Below are 23473 nucleotides of genomic sequence, written 5' to 3' on the forward strand. Positions count from 1 at the left end.
AAATCCAGAGATAGGAGAAAAATTTTAATAATTTTTTAGTCATCAAATCGGTTTTATAACTTTCCCATTTCCGTTTCCCTTAACAGTTTCTTCGACCCTGTTATTTTAAAAGCCTTTAAAATTTTTTCCTTCTTTTTTATTTTTATTACACAGTTTATTAAATTTTTACTATGCTCAGATCCCCAATAATTTATATATAAAAATATTGATCGTTAAAATGGAAAAGCTATAGTAAAAATCTCATTAAATGGCACAAGACAAAATAAAAAAAAAAACAAAATGGAAGACTAAAGATTTTTTGTCAGTTTAGCATTAACGGTTTATTTTAGATAACGTAATATTGGATAGTAAATTTTTTTTTTTTTGCTGTTGCCGTTATTTAGTTATAAAATACCAGTAGTATAACAATAAAATTATTTTTATAGAAATTTTAGTTATCCTCCGAGTATATTTAAAAATTATATATAAAATATGGTTTGCGTTTCCATGCCACACACACTGAGGTCCTTTTTCTCTCACTCACACTGTAAATTTCTTTAGAAATTATGGTTTTTTAGCACTTTTCCAAAAATTTTTTGAAAAAAAGTGCTTATTAGTTTCACTCTGTCCGTCCGTCCGTCCGTCCGTCCGTCCGTCCGTCCGTCCGTCCGTCCGTCCGTCCGTCCGTCTGTCCGTCCGTCCATCCGTCCGCCCGTCCGTCCGTCCGTCCGTCTGTCCGTGTGTCTGTTTACAAAACTTCTACATTCTTAAAGATAGAAAGCTGAAATTTAATACGTACATAGATCTTTACTAGAAACTTATTTTCGTAGAACAAAATTTTTACCTATCTCCCCCCCTCTAGAAGTTATACCCCCCCAAAGCACTAAAAATGGCCTATTTTAACTATTTGTTGCAATGAAACCATAAGCATTTTTGAAATTTTGCAAACGCAGAAGGGCAGTGACTTGCTTCCCCTACCGCGGTATACTATAGTTAAACTTTAGAAAAACAAAATGGCCGTTCAAATTTACCGTTATCTAAAGTCCTTTTTTTCCAAATTTTTCATGTCGTTTTTCTTCTAGACCCCAGCCTGTAGAAGCTTGAAATTTTAGGGGCTTTTAGACATTAACAAGTAGTTCATTTCGTTAGAAGAAAATTTTTTTCCATCTCCACCCCCTCTCAAGTTATGGCCTCTTGAAATTTGTGAAATATGCATTTTTGACACCTTATATTTCTGAAACCGCAAGTTTTTTCAAATTTCTATAAACGCAAAAAGTTAACAGTAAATTCCATGAAATTAAAAAATATAATTATTTTTCTTAACTCACACAATTAACCCTTAAAATCGAGCACTATGTTAACCCCTGTTTATATTAAATTTTGCTTTATTTCAAAGACTGCATAAATGGTTCATCCTAAATATATGCAATCCTAGAAATAGTTTCGTTTATAAATGAAAATAATTTTAATAGTGTGGTGGATATACATAGACTGTTTTAAAAAGCAGTATTTTCACTTGTTTAAGGGAAAAGTGCTACAATACAAACCATTGGTTTGACCCAACTTTATTTTTTTTGCTTTGAGTACTCAAAATCAAAGATCAATGATGAAAATATGTGACATATGCGAGAACTGTACTACACTAAAAATATGTACTAAATTATTAGAAGGGTGCATTAGTATATGCCATTTAATTCCTTAGTATAAATTATGCCATTGTAAAAGGAAGAGAGAGAGGAGAAAATATTAATGTATACTAGCATACGTAAAAAAAGAGTAGCACCATTATTGAATCGTAATTTATTTTAATATAGTTTACAATGGAACAGAGGTTCTTAATGGTTATATATTTATATACATATATACTCAAGTGATTTAAAGTATATAAATTATGCTATTATGTAAGTGAAAAATATTTTGTAGAGCTAGAAAAGCGACTATTGTGAATGAAATTCGAATTAGATTATTTTAAAATAAAATTTTGTAAATGGAAAATATGTATAGGTAAATATGTTATAAGAGTTATAGTCTCAGATGTGCATATGATGAACTAGATAACTGGCCACTGTCTAATTGACCAATTCATGCTATGAACAGTAATTGCTTTAACGAGAATGGGGAGGAGACGGTGGCTCATCTTCTGTGCTCATGTTCGACTTTGGCACGGGGAAGGCAAATGTTTCTTGGTTCGCATTTCTTTATGTGGGTTATGAAACCAGCGAATAGAGATTGAAACCGGTTTATAAAAGACTCAAGCTAGTTCATGTGCACCTACTTGCCCTAAGTGTATACTCTGATAGCCTTGTCAACCTAAACCTAAACCTATTGTTGTACCTAAAGAAAGAATTTTTTCACATATTATAAACGTATACCGTTGTTTTCAAACAAATGACATAATTTCGCTTATTACAGTTCCATTTCAATTAAATTAAAAAAAAATTAAATTTTAATTATCACTTTGAATTAATTTTATTGTTAATCTACTGGAAATTATTCATGTCTGATTTTATCTAAATGATAATTACATCAATTTTATTCAATTCAATTAAATCTTAATTTTAAGGATAAATTTTTGACAAATTTTGTACATCTAAATTTATGCGATTGTAATCTCAAAAATTTATTTCTTGTGAAATTCAAATCTCTTATCGGATTTTCTACATTTTCTAATTAAAATATTTATGTAGTTATTATATAAAAGTGGGTATACGTGCTGGGTAGACAAAATATTATATTGTAGAACTGTTATACATATATGTGTATATAGAAAATGAATTTGAATAACAATTATAATCAACACATTCGTGACAATTGCCTAATTTTACACCTTATTTTCATTCCATTTTATAATTTTCATAAAGAACCATCATCTTTTTTTGTTTTCTTTCTTGGTCCTAATATTATTATACATAAGGTATTATTTTAAATATACCCTTAAAGGCAGTCATATATACAAAGAGTACAAAAAGGACGAAGAAAAAAAAATTCTCCTTTTCTTAATGTCACGTATTTTTCCTTTTTTTTTTGTCTTACTCCTCTCATATTTTACAGAGGCTTCGACTCTAATATTCGCGATTTTTATCGTTATGTCATAATAACGACATAATTTTTCACAGAAATTTTTTTCTTTCCTTTTCCTGTTTTTTTTTATAAGTAAGAGAAAAAAAAATTATTTTTGATCCCTGTATATTAAAAATACAAAAATTATTGTTAAGAAATTGCGTATACTAATAAAATATTCTATTCTATTATACGTTTAAGTTTTGGTTTTTATGTGTGTGTTTATGTTTAAATTATAATATATTCCGTAAAAAATAAATATAAAAGGATCAAAATAAATTACATGGAATTTTTGTACGGTATAAGAAAAGTCATTGATGGTTTCAGATCCCTGAATGGAGATGGGGGATGTAATATTCCTATCAAGAGCATCAATTTCAGTTGCCGAAGATAAAAATAAATAAAATATATGGAGAAGATTTTGAAGACGCAAAGTAAGTGAGAGTAATAATCATGCCAATAATAATCATATAACAATAATATAAAACGGTATATAAAGTTCAAAGATAATTTTTATATACTCTTGAAATTTTAATGTCAAACGTACACAATATAAACAATATAGTAATTTTCACATTTTTTTCTGAATGTTTGATAATATCTTTTATACTAGATCGATCTATATTTTAAGGGCTTTTGTCTGAGGATTTTTCTATATGTATATATTTTTGTAATTGTTTTGCTTAACGATTATCTTATATATTACTATTATTATAAGTGAAATTTTACGTTAGTTCTCTGGCATAAACTGTGAAATCGAAAAATATGATGATTACGAATAAAATATACCAAGACAAAGGTTTAACGATAATCCATTCCCGTTATTCTAGTTTTTTTTTTGTTCTTGTCTTTACTCCCTTTGGGAGCATAGGGCTTCCAAAAAGATTCTTGAACGAGCTCTATTAGGGGCCATTATTTTTACTTCTGCCCCTGTCATTTTAGTCGTGGCGATTTCTTTATTGTTCTTTGCAACGTTTTCTTGGGCCGTCCAAAATTTCTACACTGTGAATTCCACACCAATACCTGTTTTGCTATGGTTTCATGTGGGCGTCGCCATGTATGGCCTATCCATCCCAATTTTTTCTTCATTATTACTCTTGCTACTGGCTCTTGGTGGGTTAAAGCTCAGAGGTCTGTGTTGCTGATTCGCCTGGGCGAGAATACACGGCAGATGATTCTTAGGGTTCTATTTATGAATACCTGTACTTTATTTGTGTATTGATCTTTCACTAGCCATGTTTCCGAACTATACAACAGGACCGATTTCACACATGTGTTGAATATTCTCAGCTTTGTATTTCTGGATAAGTGTGAAGAATTTCATATGGTCCACAATCTGCCAAATGTTGCCTTAGGAATCTTTACTTTATTTTCAACGTCTTCTTTGACCTCTCCCACATTGTCGATATTATACTGCCGAAGTAGTTGAATTGTTCAACGTCTTGTGTAGTGGTTGTATTTATGACGAAGGGGATAGTGTTTGCTGTTTCTTGTATTTATTTTAAGACCGACCTCTGTTGCTCCTATATGCAACTCATTCAGTTTTGCTTACATATCTAAATGTGTGTGGGACAGTAGAGCGATGTCATCTCCATATTGCAAATTCTCGATACCCCTTGGAGTGGCTGTTGACTTCCGTATTATTTCGTTTAGGGCAATGTTGAATAGTAGCGGAGAGAGTGGATACCCGTGTCTTACAGCTGCTTCAATGCGTAGTGACTCACCCAATTTATCATTATGGGGGACGCTAGCTTCGGCATCTTTGTGTAGAGTTCGTATGAGGTTCGATATTTTTGGCGGTATTCCTCTACTAATTGATGCTTTCCATATGGCCTCTCGCCTTAGTGTGTCGAATGTTCTCTCAGAGTCAACGCATGTTATGTATAGTGGGGATTTCCATTCGACCGATTGCTCCACAATTAATCTCAGGGTGTTTGAGTGGTCTATGCATCCTTTTTGTTTTTTGAACTCAGCTTGCTCTTCTCGCATAGTTTCTTTAATTTTTGGTTCAATTCTGGACAGAATTATAAGTGCCAGTACCTTGTTCGGTCAGGACAGTTATACCTCTCCAGTTTCCACAATGTTTGAGGTCCCCTTTTTCGGGATTTTGAGAATCCTGGCAATACTATTTATATCGATTTGAAGTAATTCTGCATGAGTATCATCGGGGCCTTCTGCTTTAATGTTCTTGAGCTTCTTTAGCGCGACCATGATTTCTCACTGCGTAGGAGGGCCTCTGTTTATTTGAAGATACTGACTTTGCGGAGGGTCGGGTGCATCTTTTGTTTGTTGTGACCCAACTCCTGCGGTTGACCCAGCTTCTTCAAAGTATTCTCTCCATCGTTGCAATTGCTCAATGCTGTTGCGTTGTGCTCTTAGATTTGGAATTGGGGCCTGTTAAGTTCTCGATCCTGAGTTATCTACGTCATTTAATATTTATCCATATCTCATCAGAGATCCAGATCTTTATTTCTGGTTCCATGATTCTTAACACTTCTTTTTCTATTTCTCTTATACATGATTGTATATTCTCTGGGTTTATGTGCTCTTCTAAATCTTAGACCTTCGATACAAATTCCTGCTTTGTATCTTCCCATCATAGTTCCGCAATACGCAATTTTTGTCTTGTTATAGTAGCTGCATATCTTCGAACACTTGGTCCGTTTATATCTGCTCCTCTCCGTGCTCGTACATCTAATAGAGATTGTCTCCATTTGGTGCTAAAACATATGTGGTAAATTTGTTTTTTAGTGCGACCGCCGTCATTCTTGTACTTGCATACAATATCACGCTGTTTTCTTAGCAATGTGAGTCACAATTTAAAGGAAGAAAATGTTCGTTCCTTGAAAAGTACATTCCTTCAACTAGATTTCTTTATATTGCAATATTTTATATTTCGACGTCTTTAAGATGTAATATAAAATGAATCTTACTTGCAATATAAAATATTGCAAGTAAGAGCGTGCACCCAAACGCAAAATAATTCTGCCGATCATTTTTCGAAACAAAATTTTGCTCAACTGCTATCCGAAAACTAATAAAATTTTGTCCGATTAAGTCAAGTTTGTCAGTATTGCCTTGTCGTCACCGGAATTTTCAGATTTGTTCGAAATATTTTATTTACTGCTTGACAGTAAGTAATTCAGTACTATAATTGAAGCAGAAATTAGTGTATAGCCTACTTTTTTTTTATTTCTAATATCGAAATTTTACCTTTTACGCTTGGTTTTAAACTCTAACTTTAAATTAATTATTTACAATTAGTTTTTATTCAAATTTAAATTCTAAAACTCGAATATTGTTCTGCTACATTACAGACTATATTTCAATTTGTTCTATTTCCAAAATAACTGTTATATTTATAAAAACAAATTTTACTAAACATTTGTTTGAATCACACGCCATGAATATTTATGTTCTGAACTGACCCTGTGAAGTGTGTCTTACATTACTAAAATATTACTGTATTTTAAAAATTTGAGAACTTTTCGAACTTTCTGTTCTCGTATTATTATTGTATATACTAAGAACTTGAACATGTACTTGATTCTTGAACTTTTTTTAGTATCTTTGACACCCACACATATGAATAAAAAACGTAATCTTTAAAATCTTTATTATGTTATTATAATCCTCGTCTCGTATTGAGTGCGATGGTTGCCTTCAATGAAATAATGTTCGCTATTATGTGTTATATACAACGTTCCCTATATTATTATTGGATATTGTTTAGAAACAAGCGCGTATACGTGTTACGTACGTACATTTGTATGTGATACAGGAGTGCTCGAGCAATAAGGTCTTATATTTCACAAATAAATTACACATATACTTATGTACGAGTATGTATTTAATTTTATTGTCAAAATAATAATAATTCAAAAATGCTACCGTCTGCTCTCGTGTCTATGTATTTATATATGTACATATATATTTGATTACTTGGCAAAGAAAATATTGTCTTAGAAATTTATTTAGAAATATCTTCAATGACAGTATCAAATTATCAGTATCAATGTCCTTACAATAAATAATATCAATTCACCACTGTATTAAAAATGTACTAACTCGAAATAAAATAAATTTCGAGAAAATTTCGGATAATTTTGGTTCTAATTGAAATACTCTTAAGAAATTTAATATACAATAAATGTATACTCATGATATAAAAGGGAGTCTTTCAAACACTTTGTGTAGCGTATAAGTATTCTTGACTTCTGTTGTGCTAATATTTTGGCAATATAGGTAAGGTACTACAAAATCAAGAATTCAACATTTTAAAAAAATCGTATGTAAAAAAATCGGTAAAATCCGTGGTTCTATGTTATTGGTTATGCGAATAAAAGGTGCAAAATATATGAATAATTGCAGTGTAGAAAAATTTTTACATTGTCAAACAGATGATTTTGCAATACCGTAAACATAATGTTCCTTCTGTCACTTGTTGCTAATGTCAAAATGTCATTTTATTTTTGTATCACTTCAAGAACTTCTCCATATGTCATTCATATTACAGTATGTCAATATCACCAATGCAGCCAAACGTTATATTGCGGCAGTTGTATACTGCATATATTGTTAGTATAATTGGAGTCAGGATATTCGCAAAGTGAAAATTACATTTATTGAGATAACACATTTTTAATAACATTGAGATCTAGTATTATGTACATACATATATCTATAATATACTTGTGTATATTTGAGTACAATGACTGTTGTTATTTAATGTGTTTGTGTGTATATTTTATATTGAAAATGGGATGATATTGTTACGAAACAATGTCCTAGTATATAAGAATGTCAAAGTACTTGTAATAAGAAGATTTTGTTATTTTCCTTTTGTTTTTCGCATAAATCCAGAGTGTTGATAAAGGATTCTATTAAGTTATTATTATTTTTTGTTTTTATTTTGTTATAATTTTTAATGAGTTTAATGCCTTATAATCTGCGTTTTGTTGAAATTTAAAATCAAAAAATTATTTAATCCCTTTATAATCTATTTTAAGTAAATTTTAAATTACATTATTATTTTAATTTTATTTGTTATTATTTAATATTTAACAATGTCAACCAAAAGATTTGTAAAATTCAGTAATTTTTTAACATCCTAAATAAATGTAAATGGAAATTTTGTACTTCATTTCAACTTCATGTCAAACTCTGCATTTCACTAAGACGCAATAGAATGTCAAATCTTTTCCGTATCAATTAATATTTTTAATGATTACTATAATACGCATGTGTAGAAGCAATAAAATTTGAGGAATATGAATGTGTGATTTTATTTAAAAGCACATTTTTTGTTATTCTTTTCGTAAAAAATGCACGCGCACTAGAGGGTTAAAGTTTTATTGAATTTTTGTTTGAAATTTATTTTATTTAAAATTATCCATAATTTTTTCCTTGTATTTACATAAAATTTTATTTTGAAAAATTGTCTTCCTATACAGTATAACAGTAATTTATTCTTCATTCACCTACAGAATTTCTAAGATTTTTTGAATATTTTTCTAAGGAATAATTCTGAAATTCGTAATTCATAAATATAAAAATAAACTAAAATTGTAGATGATTGATTAAACAATATTGATGATATGTCAAATTTAGATTGATGTATAACGGTTTAAGAAGAACGAGTAGAATATTTCATTAAAATTTTTCGAATATGTATGTATATATGCGATTAAATCACATATAAATTAAAATATTAATAAGAAACTTTAAGAGAGAAAAAGATGATAAATGGGATCCAATGTTGTTGTTAGTAGGTTTTATTTCAATTTATAATTTTATATTTTCCAATTATTGTGTTATATCTAGCTGATTCGTTAAATTTCTACTACTTTGTACATAAGTAGTTAAGATTTTCTGATTAAATATATTAAAGTAACTTTCATAAATTTTTAGGAGTGAAGAACCCACAAAAACATAATAGTGCTAGACTGGGGTGTCAATTACTAATTAATATCGCGGCTAGTGTACTAAATAATGTAGCAAATTGCATTCCATCCGCCTAACGTTCTGGTAACATATTTTAACAAAATATTTTACAGATCTGTAATGCAAAACTAACGGTCCTTGTGGTTCTCTTCCAGCTTCCTAAATGTTACGAAGTGAGCACCCCTCTTAAAATTAAACAAAAAATTAGTTTCTAAAAGATTTTGATAAAGAATATATTTGCTATATTTGACCGAAATCAAATCAACAACTTATTGGCAATGTTAAAAAAACCAAAAGGGGTTGCTGCAATAGGGTTCTGAATAATCCTAGTTTATAGATTTTAAGATACCTAGTGGGGCAAGAAGATTTTCCCCGGGCCACCGCAGCCGTTTGTGATCTGTTGTAGCCTCTCCACGCTCCTACCTATAATACTCCCTTTTTCAAATTGAAAGTCGGAGATATTCTCAAGAGAGTTGGACAGCAGTTCTGGAACACTTAGGAAATCCTGTCTAAAACAATTGTGATGCCGGACTGTCGCAAAGGATGTGCACGCCGGTTTCGTCACTGTCCTCACAAAATCTGCACAGGGGGAGCCCGATTTGCCCGGCTTATCTAACAGACATTATTTTACAGGGCATAAATGATCCTAAATGTATTAACCAATGAAAATGTGTGTGTTGAAAACGATATTTAAAATATTTGTATATTAGCTCTTATTACGAATTATAACTCTCGCAGTAATTTGCAGTACTTGTTTCGTAAGAAAGTTCCTTCAAAATCACGAAACAAAATTTCTTCTGAAATTTTAGTAACTAATATTTTATGAGAAAAAAATACCTTTCTCATTTTTGCCATATTGTAATCCGTAAACAAAAGAAAAACACAAATTATGTATGTTTCCAAAAGGTTCTCCTTTTTATTCATTTTAATAATATTTATTTCAATCCTCATAAGATGGACTTAAGTTTTTGTTGTAAAGTGAACATAAGGAAATTGTTTTAAATAATATTAAAGTAAGCAAAGATATGCCTGATTTAGGTTTGAATTTCCTAAAAAAATTAAAATAAATTTTTTGGTTGAAAAAAAAATTGGCAATCAGTACTACTTTAAGGAAGTACTAGAAAAAATGAAACATCATATATTAAATTTTGATATTACTTAGGCCACGTTTCTTTCAAATAAGCTCACATTACATTTAATTAAGTCGCCATGGCGTAAGCGAAATTTAAGTGAATTTTTTAAACTTATATTGCCGCATGCCATTCAAAAATTCTATTAAATTTCAGCAAAAAGCCATTTTGTTTTCAGTACATTTTTGAAAATATCATATTTTCTTCAATTTTATAAAAAAAATATCAAATACCTTTTTTAATTTTTCCCACAAGAATTTCTAAAATGGAAAACTTTTTGTCTCTAAACGTAAGAATTTATCAATACTTTGAATACTACAGTATTCAGTATCCAATTTAATAGAAAGGAAAATTGAGTTTTTTATTGAAAGAATATAAGAAGTGCTCTGCTAGTTTTGTGAATGAGAAGAAGCATTTATTGCTTCCGAAAATTTAATATTAATTGGGAATTCAATATCAATATGCTGTGGGAATTTACTCAAATTGTAGTTAGGCTTCTAAACTCGTGACTTGAAATTAAAAACTTTTGATTTGACAAAATTGGATTCTGGAGATCTCTTCTAAAATGTTCGGAATATTATTGAATATTCAAATTTCGTGAAAGGTTCAGAAATTCTACAATATCGATGAAATTTTATTACAATAATGTTTAACATCATTCTACTTTAATTTGAAGAGAGACTTCTTCCAGACCATGAAGCAGGTATAAAACTTCCCAGTTAAATAAGCAGATTAAAATTTAACTCCCATTTGTTAGAAATTCTTATAATAATATTTAGCGGCGACCAATTCATTGTAAGAGGAGACTTACAATGAATACCTTACGGTCTTCCGGTTCTCACAAGTTGCTTTTGTTCATCAGGAGGGTGGGTCTCAAGCGTGTGTTGTATGGCTTATCCTTATACGTGGTCGCGGTAAACTATTGCCCCCGTTGTACAAATCTACAAAAGTCTCTTCTCAAGTACCTTATCTTGTTAGATTTTAATATTTTTTCGGGCAAAATCTTTTTTTTTAAATCACATGCTCTCGCATTTTGATATTTTTTCTCTGTAATCTATAAATTTTTATGACAACTAATGATAATGTATTGTCTTTTCCCCCCCAATAGGATACTATCGTCACTAAAACAACATTTCTTACTTTATAATTTTTATTTTTATGCTTTAAAAAAAATCCTTTAAACAATTTCATCGTGATAGATGATTTTTTTTTTTTAAGCAAAAATAAATATATATATAAGCTCTTATCTGTGCACCTGTATTTTCTTTTTCAAAAATAAACATTATGTGCTTATAGGGCACATATACTTGTATACATTAATGTTAATATACACATTCCTTGTACATAGTACGTATAAAGAATGTGCTCATGTTTTGGCAAATGTAGACGATATAGTAATAAAGGTGACCCAAGAGTAAAATGTGTTATATTTTTCCTATATTTTTGAAAGTTTCAGACAAGCTAATTTACTTTACAAAAATCTATATTCTTACGCTACGTTTTACATATCGTTTTATGTACATACCCCTCCATAACGTGCACAATATAATGTTTTTGGATCGTCTATAGTCAGGACATAATGTAGTTAAGTCACTTTAGGTAGATTTATAACTGATGATGAATAGGATTTTATGCACTTTTAAAACCCTAAAAAGGTAAAAAAAAAGGAAGAAAATAAAACGAAACATGATGCCTCGTTTTCAATTTTTTGTATCATTTTTGTTTTTCTATTCTATAATGTGAAAAAGAATGTATAGAGAAATTTATTTTTAATATAAACAACGATAAGACATGAGGAAGAAGTGGAAAAAATTAAGAATTACGAGGTATAAAACTATCTATACGAAACCATCATCTTAAGAAACCATTAAGATTTGTTTATTTGTTCGCCAAGCTTAAAATGTTTTAGAAGTTAAGAAGTTTTGGTTAAATTCTTCCAAATCCCGTTTTCAATTTGATATCAAAATCTATTTCTTTATTCAAAAAAAATTTTCAAAAACCGCCGTGCTTGTATGCAAAACCCGAGACTGTGTTATTAACGAAGCACTTTCTCGATGTACAATTTCCTTTCCGTTTTCCAAGCATTACTTTCGCATTTTTTTACAATTAAAACATACGATATATTGCTAGGCAATGTATAGCGGTGACCTCTTTATTGAAAACTGTAAATCACACGACCTTCAAGATAAATTAATTATTACAGTCAACTTCTCAAAATCATGGTTTCGCTAAATTTTATTTTCAAAGGTCTGATGGTTGTAGTCAGAGTCAACTCCATTTATATTTTCAAATAAACAAGTCAGTGATTATGACGCGGTATTTATATGCATTGTTTTCTTCTAAGGAGAAATTAAAAAAAAGAGTTCTGTTCTAACAGGAACAGATCTCTTCGAAAACGGGTTTAGTCGAAACAGTAATCAAACAGTTTTTAGGGGAGTGCTCTACCGACTGAGTAACAGAGGGACATGCACGACTACCGGCAATTTGATTTTCAAAAGAAATTTTGCTTCATTTTTTCTTGGCCACTTCTTATTTATATTTGATTGAACCTCGTAATTTACACATGAACCTTTTTGACGACCGTATTGTATAAACAATAGGTAGGTTATGTGATGGCAACAAATTTTGCATATTGAGTTTTCGGTGGGAACGTACTTCTCCATAGTAGGGAAGTGTAAATAAACTATTTTTAGCAACCTGTCGGTCTGTCGGTCTGTCGGTCTGTGTGTGTACGCGTGTATCTCAATTTCGGCTGAACCGATTTTGATGAAATTTTATATGTACGTTTATTTCCACCATGGCACGGATCGATCAACTTTTGGAATATATCAGGCCTCGGGAACTGCACTTTTTAGCGGGCCTGTTTTACATTTTTGAGCATATTGAAGAACATATTCAACCGATTTACTTGAAATTTCATATATAAGTTTTGCTCTACCGGCGATGAATCCTCCTAACTTTTGGAAGAAATCAGGCGTCAGCAACTGGACGTTTACTACGGGCCAAATATACATTTTTATGTATATAAAGAGAAATAATCAACCAATCAACCGATTTCATTGAAATTTAATATATAAATTCCTCGTATGAAAACTATGAACATATAAATTTTTTGGAAAGATCAGGGCTCGAGAACTGATTTGCGGGCCGATTTTACATTTTTCACCATATTCACAGAACAAATTGATGGAATTTCGTGAAATTTGATATTTGAGTTCTGGTTGTTACCGAAACTAACTGGCGAGCATTTCAGGGAATTCGGGTAGCACAAAGCGAAACTCTACTAAGAGCCAAATTTATATTTTTCTAGGTATGTTAACTATAAGCTTACTAATGTCCTAAAAATTGGAAAGAAGTATTTAACAGACATTTTTATAATATTCTGTAACACTTTCACTTAACTAGACAATACACATTGCGGCCGGTTATGTGCTGACCACATCAGATTTTTTTCTTTTAACATTCTTAAAATATGTGATGGGTATAGTTTTACTTCTTATTATGTATTTGTTATAAATCCAGGCGACATTGTGCTCTAGATTTCTTTTTAGTAATAAAATGATAATAAAACAACAAAAAGATTGGTTAGTACAACAGCTTCCTTAGTTTGTATGTCATTTAATTCCTAGAATATATAGCAATAAGTATACAGGAATCAACAATACCAACACGAAAATGTAATCACATCTCTTCACTTAAGTATTCTTTACAGTTTGTAATTGTAACATATTCATTGCAGCAGCAGTAATAGCAACACTAAACTTTGAGATTTTCTTTTGTGTTATAATTTTTTCGTTTTTTGCTAGGGTCTTGGGAAGGTGAATAAAATTCCTCTTTTTCTATAAAATTTTATGGAACTTTTATTCTTCCTTAGAGTCCTTCTTAGTTACAGAAAAAAAAAGAAAATTGTTTAGAAATTAAGGTAAAAAAGAAAAGAGAAAAAAAAACAAAATGTATAGAAATAAGGTGAGTTTTTATAGGTTGAACATAACTTTAATTTTTCTTTTCTATGGTAACACTTAAAATTAATATTGTCATAAAGGGTTGCGTAGGTAGTAGGGAAACTTACCACAATAAAAATATAGAAGATATTTAGAAGAAAAGAAAGAATTTTTAAAGGATTTTGAAATTTTTTTTCTAATGAATATTTTAGAGATGGTAAAGCGGTTTATTTCTTTTAAAGAAGAAAATTTATTTTTATATTATTTAACGTGTACGTACATTTATATAAAATCTTACAAAGGTGAATAGAAGTAGGTAATAAAGTTTTTTTTTCATATAGCAGTAATGATGAGATTAAATGTTTTATATTGCAATTTTAAGTACATACATACATACTACATATCTACGTACCTATACAATATTATAGAATAAAGAAAATTGTGTGTTGTCAACTATATAAAAAAGTTTTTTTTTTTCAAAGAGATAAAAATATAACAGTATGTATAAGAGGATTCCGCATTATAAATTTTAATACTTATGTGTGTTAAGAGTTACAAAGGCTTTAATTATTGAAAAATACGATTACGGTTCCACATAATATTATTATAAACTGCTAGAAAAAACTTCATTTCAAACTATAGAACTTTATTTTTTAATTTAAAAAGAAAACAAAAATAAAGTTAATAAGAGCACACACAGCTTAAAAAAATAGTTGTCTTCCTTAAAAGTGGAACTATTTTTTAATTTTAAAAGTTTTATCTTTTCGTAACACTACAATAAAATCTTCATGAAAATAAGTTTGAAAATTTTCTTTAAGATTCAATTATACAACTTAAAGTGTTAAAGGAATTCGAAAGTCCCATGCTCGGGCGTCATTTCAAAATAAACTCTCTATAAGTTAAGAATAATATTGTAATTTGTAATGAAAATATACGTGATCGAACATATCATATACTTTTGCAGAAAATGATTGAACTGTAGGAAATGCTGACCGGTTCTTAGAGCCCGCAGACCAAAAATTTTAATTGGTATCCAATTTCTTGAATTAGTGAAATACATTATTAACCTGTTCTATATTTATTCAAATTTGTTTATTTTAAATTTAATAATTTTTTTTTTCTTTTCTCATTTCAGGTAAGTGCGACGATAACTTGTTTTTAAGAAATAAATGCATGCTATTACTAAAGCTAACTGTTATACCAAAGGTAATGTTATTTAATGTTTTGAAATTGAAAAAATACATTTTAATATTCTAATTTAAATTTATGAAACGAATAGAAATTTATTACTCGATTTGTCCTTCTTCACAGAATTTTAAGATTTATTAAGAGTATTTAGGAAGACTCGTCTTAATACAATATGCTATTCTCAAATATAGTTTTTGTTATACTGCACATGGGTGTAGTACTAGAAACTTAAGTTAGGTTAGGTTGCACGGCCCTCCGAAGGGTACACCTAAGCCAAAAAGGCCCGTTTTGATGGCGCCGGATTCTCCCTCTCTCCCTCATTAGAACCGGACGGAGCCATCCCTGACCGCGTCCCGCCAGCTTTGCCTCGGCAGGAAAGACGCTCCGAAATTCCTCACGAATGAAAGCACGGGAGAAACCAAATCAATTGACCCCACCTCGTGCCCCCCAGTCCGCAAGAAACAAAGCGTGACCCGCGGCGCCACACGACCACTGTGATGCGGCGACTAGAAACTTAACAACAAAATCATTTCATATTTTGAAAATTTCGAATAAATTCCAGGGGTCAGTAACATATTTTGTACCACTACCAGGAGAGGATAAAAGAAAAAGTAATGTATTTGTACTTGTATATGCGTCCACTGGAATTTTATGCAAAGTACAGGTTTAGCAGTTTTTACATCTGCATTTCATCGAACAATCTTTCTTTTTGTAAAAAGAAGATTTATTTTACTGTTTCAAATTCAAAAAAAGCAACATTGTAAGGATTTACACATTGAAAAAATTGATATTATTTCTCCTCACATGAATGTCGAGAAAATTAACTATGAGAAATTTACAAGATTTTCAATTACAAGATCTCAAAATAATATCATTTTAAATCCTTAAAAATATATCGTATATCCTTATTTGAAAAAAAAAAATTATTATATTATGACAACTACAGGGGCTATGTTAGATTGCCTGTATATTTCAAAATGTTGTAATATTTAAACTCAATCAATATTTTTTAAGACCCAAATTGATTAGAGTAATTTATTTTCATAATTCTCCATGCTTCAAAGTCATAAGACCCTACTACATTTATACAAACACATTTATTAATATTTTTGTTTTATTCATTTATTTCGATTTATAAATTGGAAATCGATCCAGAAATAAACAGCAAGAGCATTTCGGTAATCCTGTTTACTAAATAATTTTTTTGTACCCTTTATCCTTTTTATGATCTTCTTCTCTGTTTTTTGCCAATGAATCAAAATGTATCTATTTTGAAAAAAATGTGAGGGTTTTAAGCATAAAATCAAAACAATATTTTTGAAGTTGAAGATTTAAGATTTTTTTATTTTTATTTTTGAGAAATTTTATTTTAAGGATCCAAAATTCAATCTTTTTAAAAATAATGAACCATAATTGGCTAAAATTTTGAAAATATTTTGAAATTTTTTTTTTCGGAAAATCCAATTGTGGCTTCTCTCTCTATATAAATCAGTTAATCATAAATAATAAATATTAAATTGAAATTGGAAAAAATATGAATATTATGGGAGAAATGAGGAATAAAAAATTAAGATAAGTTTGAAAATAGTTTTCAAGGTTTAGTTAAACTGCTTCAAATTATAGCATGTTCATATTAATAGATAGAGTTATCTAGTAGTCTTGTTGCAGTTACCCAGCAATCTTGATTATTGGAAGGATAAGTTCAATTGTATCTACTAGTATGCCACAATGATAATATTGCAGAAATTGCATGAAATCTATATCTGTGAGATGTATCAACGCTGTTTTAGCCTTTTAAGATAGGATCCTTGTAACTAAAATAGTTTGTGATCAATGCTTAAACGCAGTTTCAAGAATTTCTAAGATATGAATGAGACGATTATTTTTGAAATTAATGCCAATTGTTCAGTATAAATTCTTTTAGATTTTAGGCGGTTTAACTTTTTTTCCAATTCCATTCATTTTAGACTGCGCTCTTTAAAACCATAGTACAGTACAGTACATATTTTCAGAACAAAATGTTTTTGCTGGGATTTTATTTTGGTGTTTTTTTGTTTGTCGGTAATGGCAATATTTTTCGCCTTTCACATGCTCTGGCTTTGACGAGTTTTACTCCATTCTTTTTGGGATACAAATTACAATACCTTAAATGGTTCGAATTAAAAGCAAAACTTTTTGAATTAAAAAAAAAACTACTATATTCAATGATGCTATTTAAAAAACTTGCTTAATGTACTTTGACTGGATTAACTTCGGGATGATTTGATCACAAATTAATTAATTTTTTAAAATTTGTTTTCTTAAGAAAGAACAATGCTTAATTTAGGCACACTATTCCCTTAAAGAAGTCACAGAGTTCTCTTCGATTGCATACATTTAGGATGGGCTTATAATTTAAAAAGGCAATAATATAATAGTCGAATACTAGAGCTACATAATTAGCTAAATTCAAAATAGAAAAGTTAATTTATCAATAAAGGGCAAGAATCATTCTAAAAGGGCAAGAAGGTAAAATAAAACTCAGTTTTGTAAAATATTTAAAATTAACAAAAAATTTTAAATTTCCTGATTTCTAAAGACTGTTTGGTGTTATAAACTCTTTGATTGTTAACTGAGTTATATTTTGAATTCAAATAAACTTTTCCAGTACTTATTCATCTATTGTTGTAAAAACTATGAGTTATTCTTGTCTTTGAATGTAATGGAAAAAAATTTATTAAATCTCAATTTTATTTGAATATCTGCCCGGAATTTCCCTCCTTTTTGCCTCCTCTATATTAAAATCGAAAAATAGAAAACAAAAACTAAAATATAACAAATTTATGTTTTATATGAAAATTTAAAATATTTCCAAGATCAAAAAACAAATCATTATACCAAAAGGATAAGCAAAATATCGTTCAAAAAAGATACTTACATTCATATTAAATATAACATCAAAATCTGAATAATGTATTTGGGTTCATATGCCATCATACAGTATAACAAAACAACATAGGTATGACATGTTATAAAACGAAGATTATTACGAGTTCATAATTTAACCATTACGATAATGACAATTTTTTTTTTTTTTTTTTGGGGTAAAACCAGTGTTATAACACAAGTATTACTTTTTTACATTTATTATTAAAACACATTGCTTTTACATTATACTAGATACTACTTGTACGTATACATGCTATGTATGTATGTATAATTTTTGGCAATAAAATGTCAAAATATGCGTATGTGTGTATATCCTGGAGTATGTAATTAGAAAAGTATATAGAAATATTCTAGTTAATTATATGAGCTAGTTTTATAAGTAATAAGGATTATGAAGGACTTGCTGTTTTTTTTTGTAATAAGTCTATTAATTTTTATGAATTTTTTAGGTTTTTTATGTATACATAGATCGTATGTATTATGATTGTTTGTATGTTTTTATTAACTATGATTTTAAATGTTAAAAATTTATAATATCTACGTATATAAAATATGTATGTATGCGATTATTTGAAACCCACTGTATGGTAAAACTGTGGTGGTTTATTTGGAATTTTTGTTTTAAAATTACTTGTAAAATATTTTAAAGTACATGATTAAAGGATCATTAAAACTTTTTTTTTTTGGAACAAATTATTAATAAAAAACCATAAGTTTTCAAATTTTGGGTGAAATATTTTTGAAGGGTCTTATGTTTTTAGTGGAAAGTTTAATTAAATATTTTATTAAATATAGTTTTCTAAGTTTAAATTGAAAATATTTGAAATGGTAGGATTATTGTAAAATTTTGCATTAAATATTAAAATTATTAATATTTATATACATAAATAAATTATTTATATACATAAATATGCATCTTTTCTGGTTTTATTTTTATTATATCTGGGCCATAGTTTGCCCAGATTAAGTTTTTGTAAATAGCAATTGTTTCCCTCATTCTCTCTGCTGCCATTATATAATTGTTGGATGTAAAGCGATCACATGTTTAATTTTTTTATAGAAAATAACTGGCGAACATTTCATGGAATTCGGGTAGCACAAACCGAAACATTACTAAGAGCCAAATTTACATTTTTAAGCTTGCTAATGTCCTAAAAAATGGAAACAAGTATTTAACAGACATTTTTATAATATTCTGTAACACTTTCACTTAACTAGACAATACACAATGCGGTCGGTTATGTGCTGACCACATCAGATTTTTTTTTCTGTGCCCATACGTCTTAGAACTTCGATGTTAGAAATATGGTCTATCCAGGAGATCCTTTGCATTCTTTGTTTTATCCACATTTCAAAGGTTTCAATTTTGTTCATATGTGAAGTCTCCAGTTTCTAAGATTCCATGCCATACAGTAAGACGGACCAAACGTAGCATTTGGCATTTTTAATAATAAGCGTAATTTTATACTGATGTTTTGATTGCAGAGTATTGTTTTACATTTGGTGAAAAATTTTCTGACAATTTCAGTGCGACTAGCAATTGAAAGTTCCTGAAAATACAGTTTAATTTGAAAGTTTAAATTTTAAATTTGTTTCGTTATGTAAAAAGAATATATTGTAAATATTTCACGCTGTGCAGAATCTAACTCAAACCATACAACTCAAAGAAATTTTTAAATATTTCAAAAACTAATAGAGATATGTTATTGACATCAAATTTTGTGTACATGTGTCCAATTACATTCACATATACCCCGAAAATTCCGATGAAATGTCTACACTGGTTCGGATAGCTTCCAAAGAACTCCAAAAGCTAATTTAAAATATTCGAAATTTAAAATTACAAAGTCGGACATGAGACTTAACAGTCGTGTGAAGCTTTAATTGAATGACTTGGCAGATTCGGGTAGCTCCAACACAACTTCAAAGGCCAATTTTAAATATTTGGTGTCCAATTATAAGTCAGTCATATCTGTGAAGTTTTTATAGAATGCTTTGACAAGTTCGATCAACTGGCATACAACAACGAAAGCTAATTCTAAGTATTTTAACAACAAAACGTTTTTACTTCTTTCTTTTTTTGCTAGATATTGAGATATATGTATAAAGAAAGGGACTCCTTAAATGAAGTTGGAAGAATCTACATCTTGAAAGATGTTGTAAGAAAATGCATCAAATTTATATGGGAACGATATGCAATTTGAAATATGTAGAATTGAGTTCATCAATATGTAGAATTGAGTTCATTACCAGATGCATTAAATTTTGAAAATTCAAAATGTGAGAGCGATTATTAATATTTAATTGTTTAAATACTAAGACTCTAACAAGCCTAACATTATTTTTGTTTTTAAAACCATGATTTAATTTAAGATTTTATAAAACATTTTGTACCTTGTTTAGACATGCATAAAATACAATTTTTGTTATAGAATAAAAGTTTTCAATGTAATCAAATGATTAATTTCTTCCTTTAGTACAATCTAACGACAAACTTCTTCCTGTTCATATACAAATATGTAGCATGTACATGGAGTCAATATAAATTTTTAAAACTTTATTTACTAATTTATAAGTTTTGTGTATATAGATTCAAAAACTTTTTTTTTTTTAAAAAACTTTCTGGTCGATGAATTCATCGTGATTTCTTCATCTGGAACAATTTATAAATTATTTATAAGACAACGACCAGACAATTTGGATTTATAAAACGTTACTAGTGGTCACTGAGCCTTCACAAACAAAAACCAAACAAAATAACTATATTTATTGTGTGTTTGTGTGTTCATGCCGTTGTACATTTTGTTTTTAGTAAATGTTGAAATTGTATTTATAATAGTAAATAATAAAAAAAATTGAATTACTTGGAATTTCATACGAAAGAAAAAATAAATTCAGTGGTAGAAAATCGTACATAATATGGTGGCCTATACTTTAGAATTAAATTTTCGGCTAATATTATATTGACCATGAAAATAAATTCTCCAAACAAAATTAACCAACTCTACACTGAGACAGATTAAATTAATTTTTGGGATTTATTTTTATTAGTTCTTTGTAACAAGACACACAATGGGGAAATAAAAAGTTAAAAAAATTTTTTTTTTTTAAATTATTGATAACAGTAAATTGAGTTGAGCATTGTGCTCAATAATTGAAATTTTGTATAACAATAATATTATTATGTAAGTATTATTGTTGCTGAAAGGAGAAGAAGATGAGAAAGATTTCTACTTGTCAATATTGTTATATTGCAGCTAGTTTTCATATTTTCGTTATTTAAGAAAGCAGAATAATAGAAAGTTTCTCAGAATTCATTGGATATTTTTGTGGTAAGGTTTTGGATTATAATTGAATAATTATGACAATATTCGTACAGTCGTGCCGCTTTCGCTTTGATGTATTGTAGATTGCGGTTAAGTGATAAAACATTAATAAATATAAAAAATTCTGTTCTATATGTAGGTATTGGAATTTCAGTTTTTATTTAATTAGAATGAATGATCGTTGAATTTTCAGTTCTGTTATACAAAATCTTTTAAGAATTCAATAAAAAATTTGTTTTTATACCCTGCACTTTCGTCAAGGTTATATTAACTTTGGTATGGAATTTGTAACCATTTGAAGGAGACATTCGCGGTACATCTCCAGTGTATATTTTCTGTATCCAGCGTTTAGTATATATATTCTTGCTTAGTGTAAAATTCTACATTAATTTGGCAGTCACATGTCCGATTGTAGGTAAGACATATTTGGGAAGTTTTTGTGGAATGGTTTGACAGGTTTGAGTAATTACCATGAAAGTTCATTCTAAATATTTGAAAAACAAATTTTTATGTTTAGATCGTCAAGATGCAGGGTATTATTCAGTCGGTTTAGACTGGTCTTTCTAAACAGACTATGAAACGTTTTTACTTGTTAATTATTCAAAATTGAGTTAAGACTAACAATTTGAAGAATACGTTGTACTTGTGTACATAATAAACCTGTTTCATAAAAATAATGAAAAATGTTATTATATAGTTACTTGCCGTCTCCGAGAGAATATTGCGAGAGCAGCAATAAATACTCCATGTACAGAAAAAGGTCTTCGGAGATTTGTGCTTAAAGTTTATTACATTTTCATTATTATTTTATGAGAATGTTTGGGAAGGAAAATTTTTTATGACAGATCCGGTATGAAAATTAATGCATTTAAACACTTTGTTTTGAGTGATTCTTTTGACTGATTATTGACTCCGGTTCATTTCATTTAGTGTTTGAAGTACTTGCAATAATTTTCTAATATTTTATTCTAAATTTATTACCAAAATGGACGCAATATTGAAAATTGATATTTTTAATTTAAAAACTTTATAATTCTATTTATAAAAGAGTAAAATTTATAAGAGAAATATATTCGCAACACATACATTATACAATACAGAAATTTATATGAATTTTATATGAATTATACGATAAGATTGCATTACCCTTAGACAATAATCATGAAGCTTTCAATCCCACAATACCTACATAAATAATTGAAAGTCAAAAATTTGTATATAATTATTGACTGTATAATAAAAATTATTTCATTATACATATATTACTTTCAATTATTTTCATTATTTAAATAGTAAAAGTTGTGCATGCTTCAGTTGTGCATCCTATCCCAAAGGAAATTTATTACAATTTTTATTTTAATGAAAATTTTATTGAACTTCTTTGAAAAAAATATTACAGTTTAATACTATATGTATAAGAAAATAAATTTCATTTTCAACCAGTTCCATCCTATTAGCACATACTTCGGAATTTTCATATTATTGTTGAAATTGTGTAAAATTTCCACATATTTCCACTCATTTCAATTGTGTACCATGTAATCATTGCATAAATAAATTTTCATTTTTTTAACAATAGAAAATTTTTTTTTTTTTTTTTTTAAAGAAAATTTATTCATTATTTTTTTTTTTTCGAAATTTAACAATTGAATTTCCCTTTTAATTTTTGTGTGAAAATTCCGAAAATACCTACACGCTATTTTATTGTAAGTATGTACATGTATTTACTCGTATATATGCATAACGTATATCGTAAAAAAGTGATGAAAATTTTTATTTTCTTATTTTAATTATTTTTTATAAACTCTCTGTTATTTTAATATTTTATGACTGAAAGATTTATTTTTTAACATTTAATTATTAAAAATTTCATCGACAATGATTATCTCATTGTATATAATTAAATATTTTCAGTAATGTCGACATTCCTATATATAAAATATACAATGCACGCAATATTGTTATACACAACAATATG

The sequence above is a fragment of the Condylostylus longicornis genome, unplaced genomic scaffold (genome assembly GCF_029603195.1).
Source record: "Condylostylus longicornis isolate FDR11 unplaced genomic scaffold, ASM2960319v2 ptg000053l, whole genome shotgun sequence".
Taxonomy (NCBI): domain Eukaryota; kingdom Metazoa; phylum Arthropoda; class Insecta; order Diptera; family Dolichopodidae; genus Condylostylus; species Condylostylus longicornis.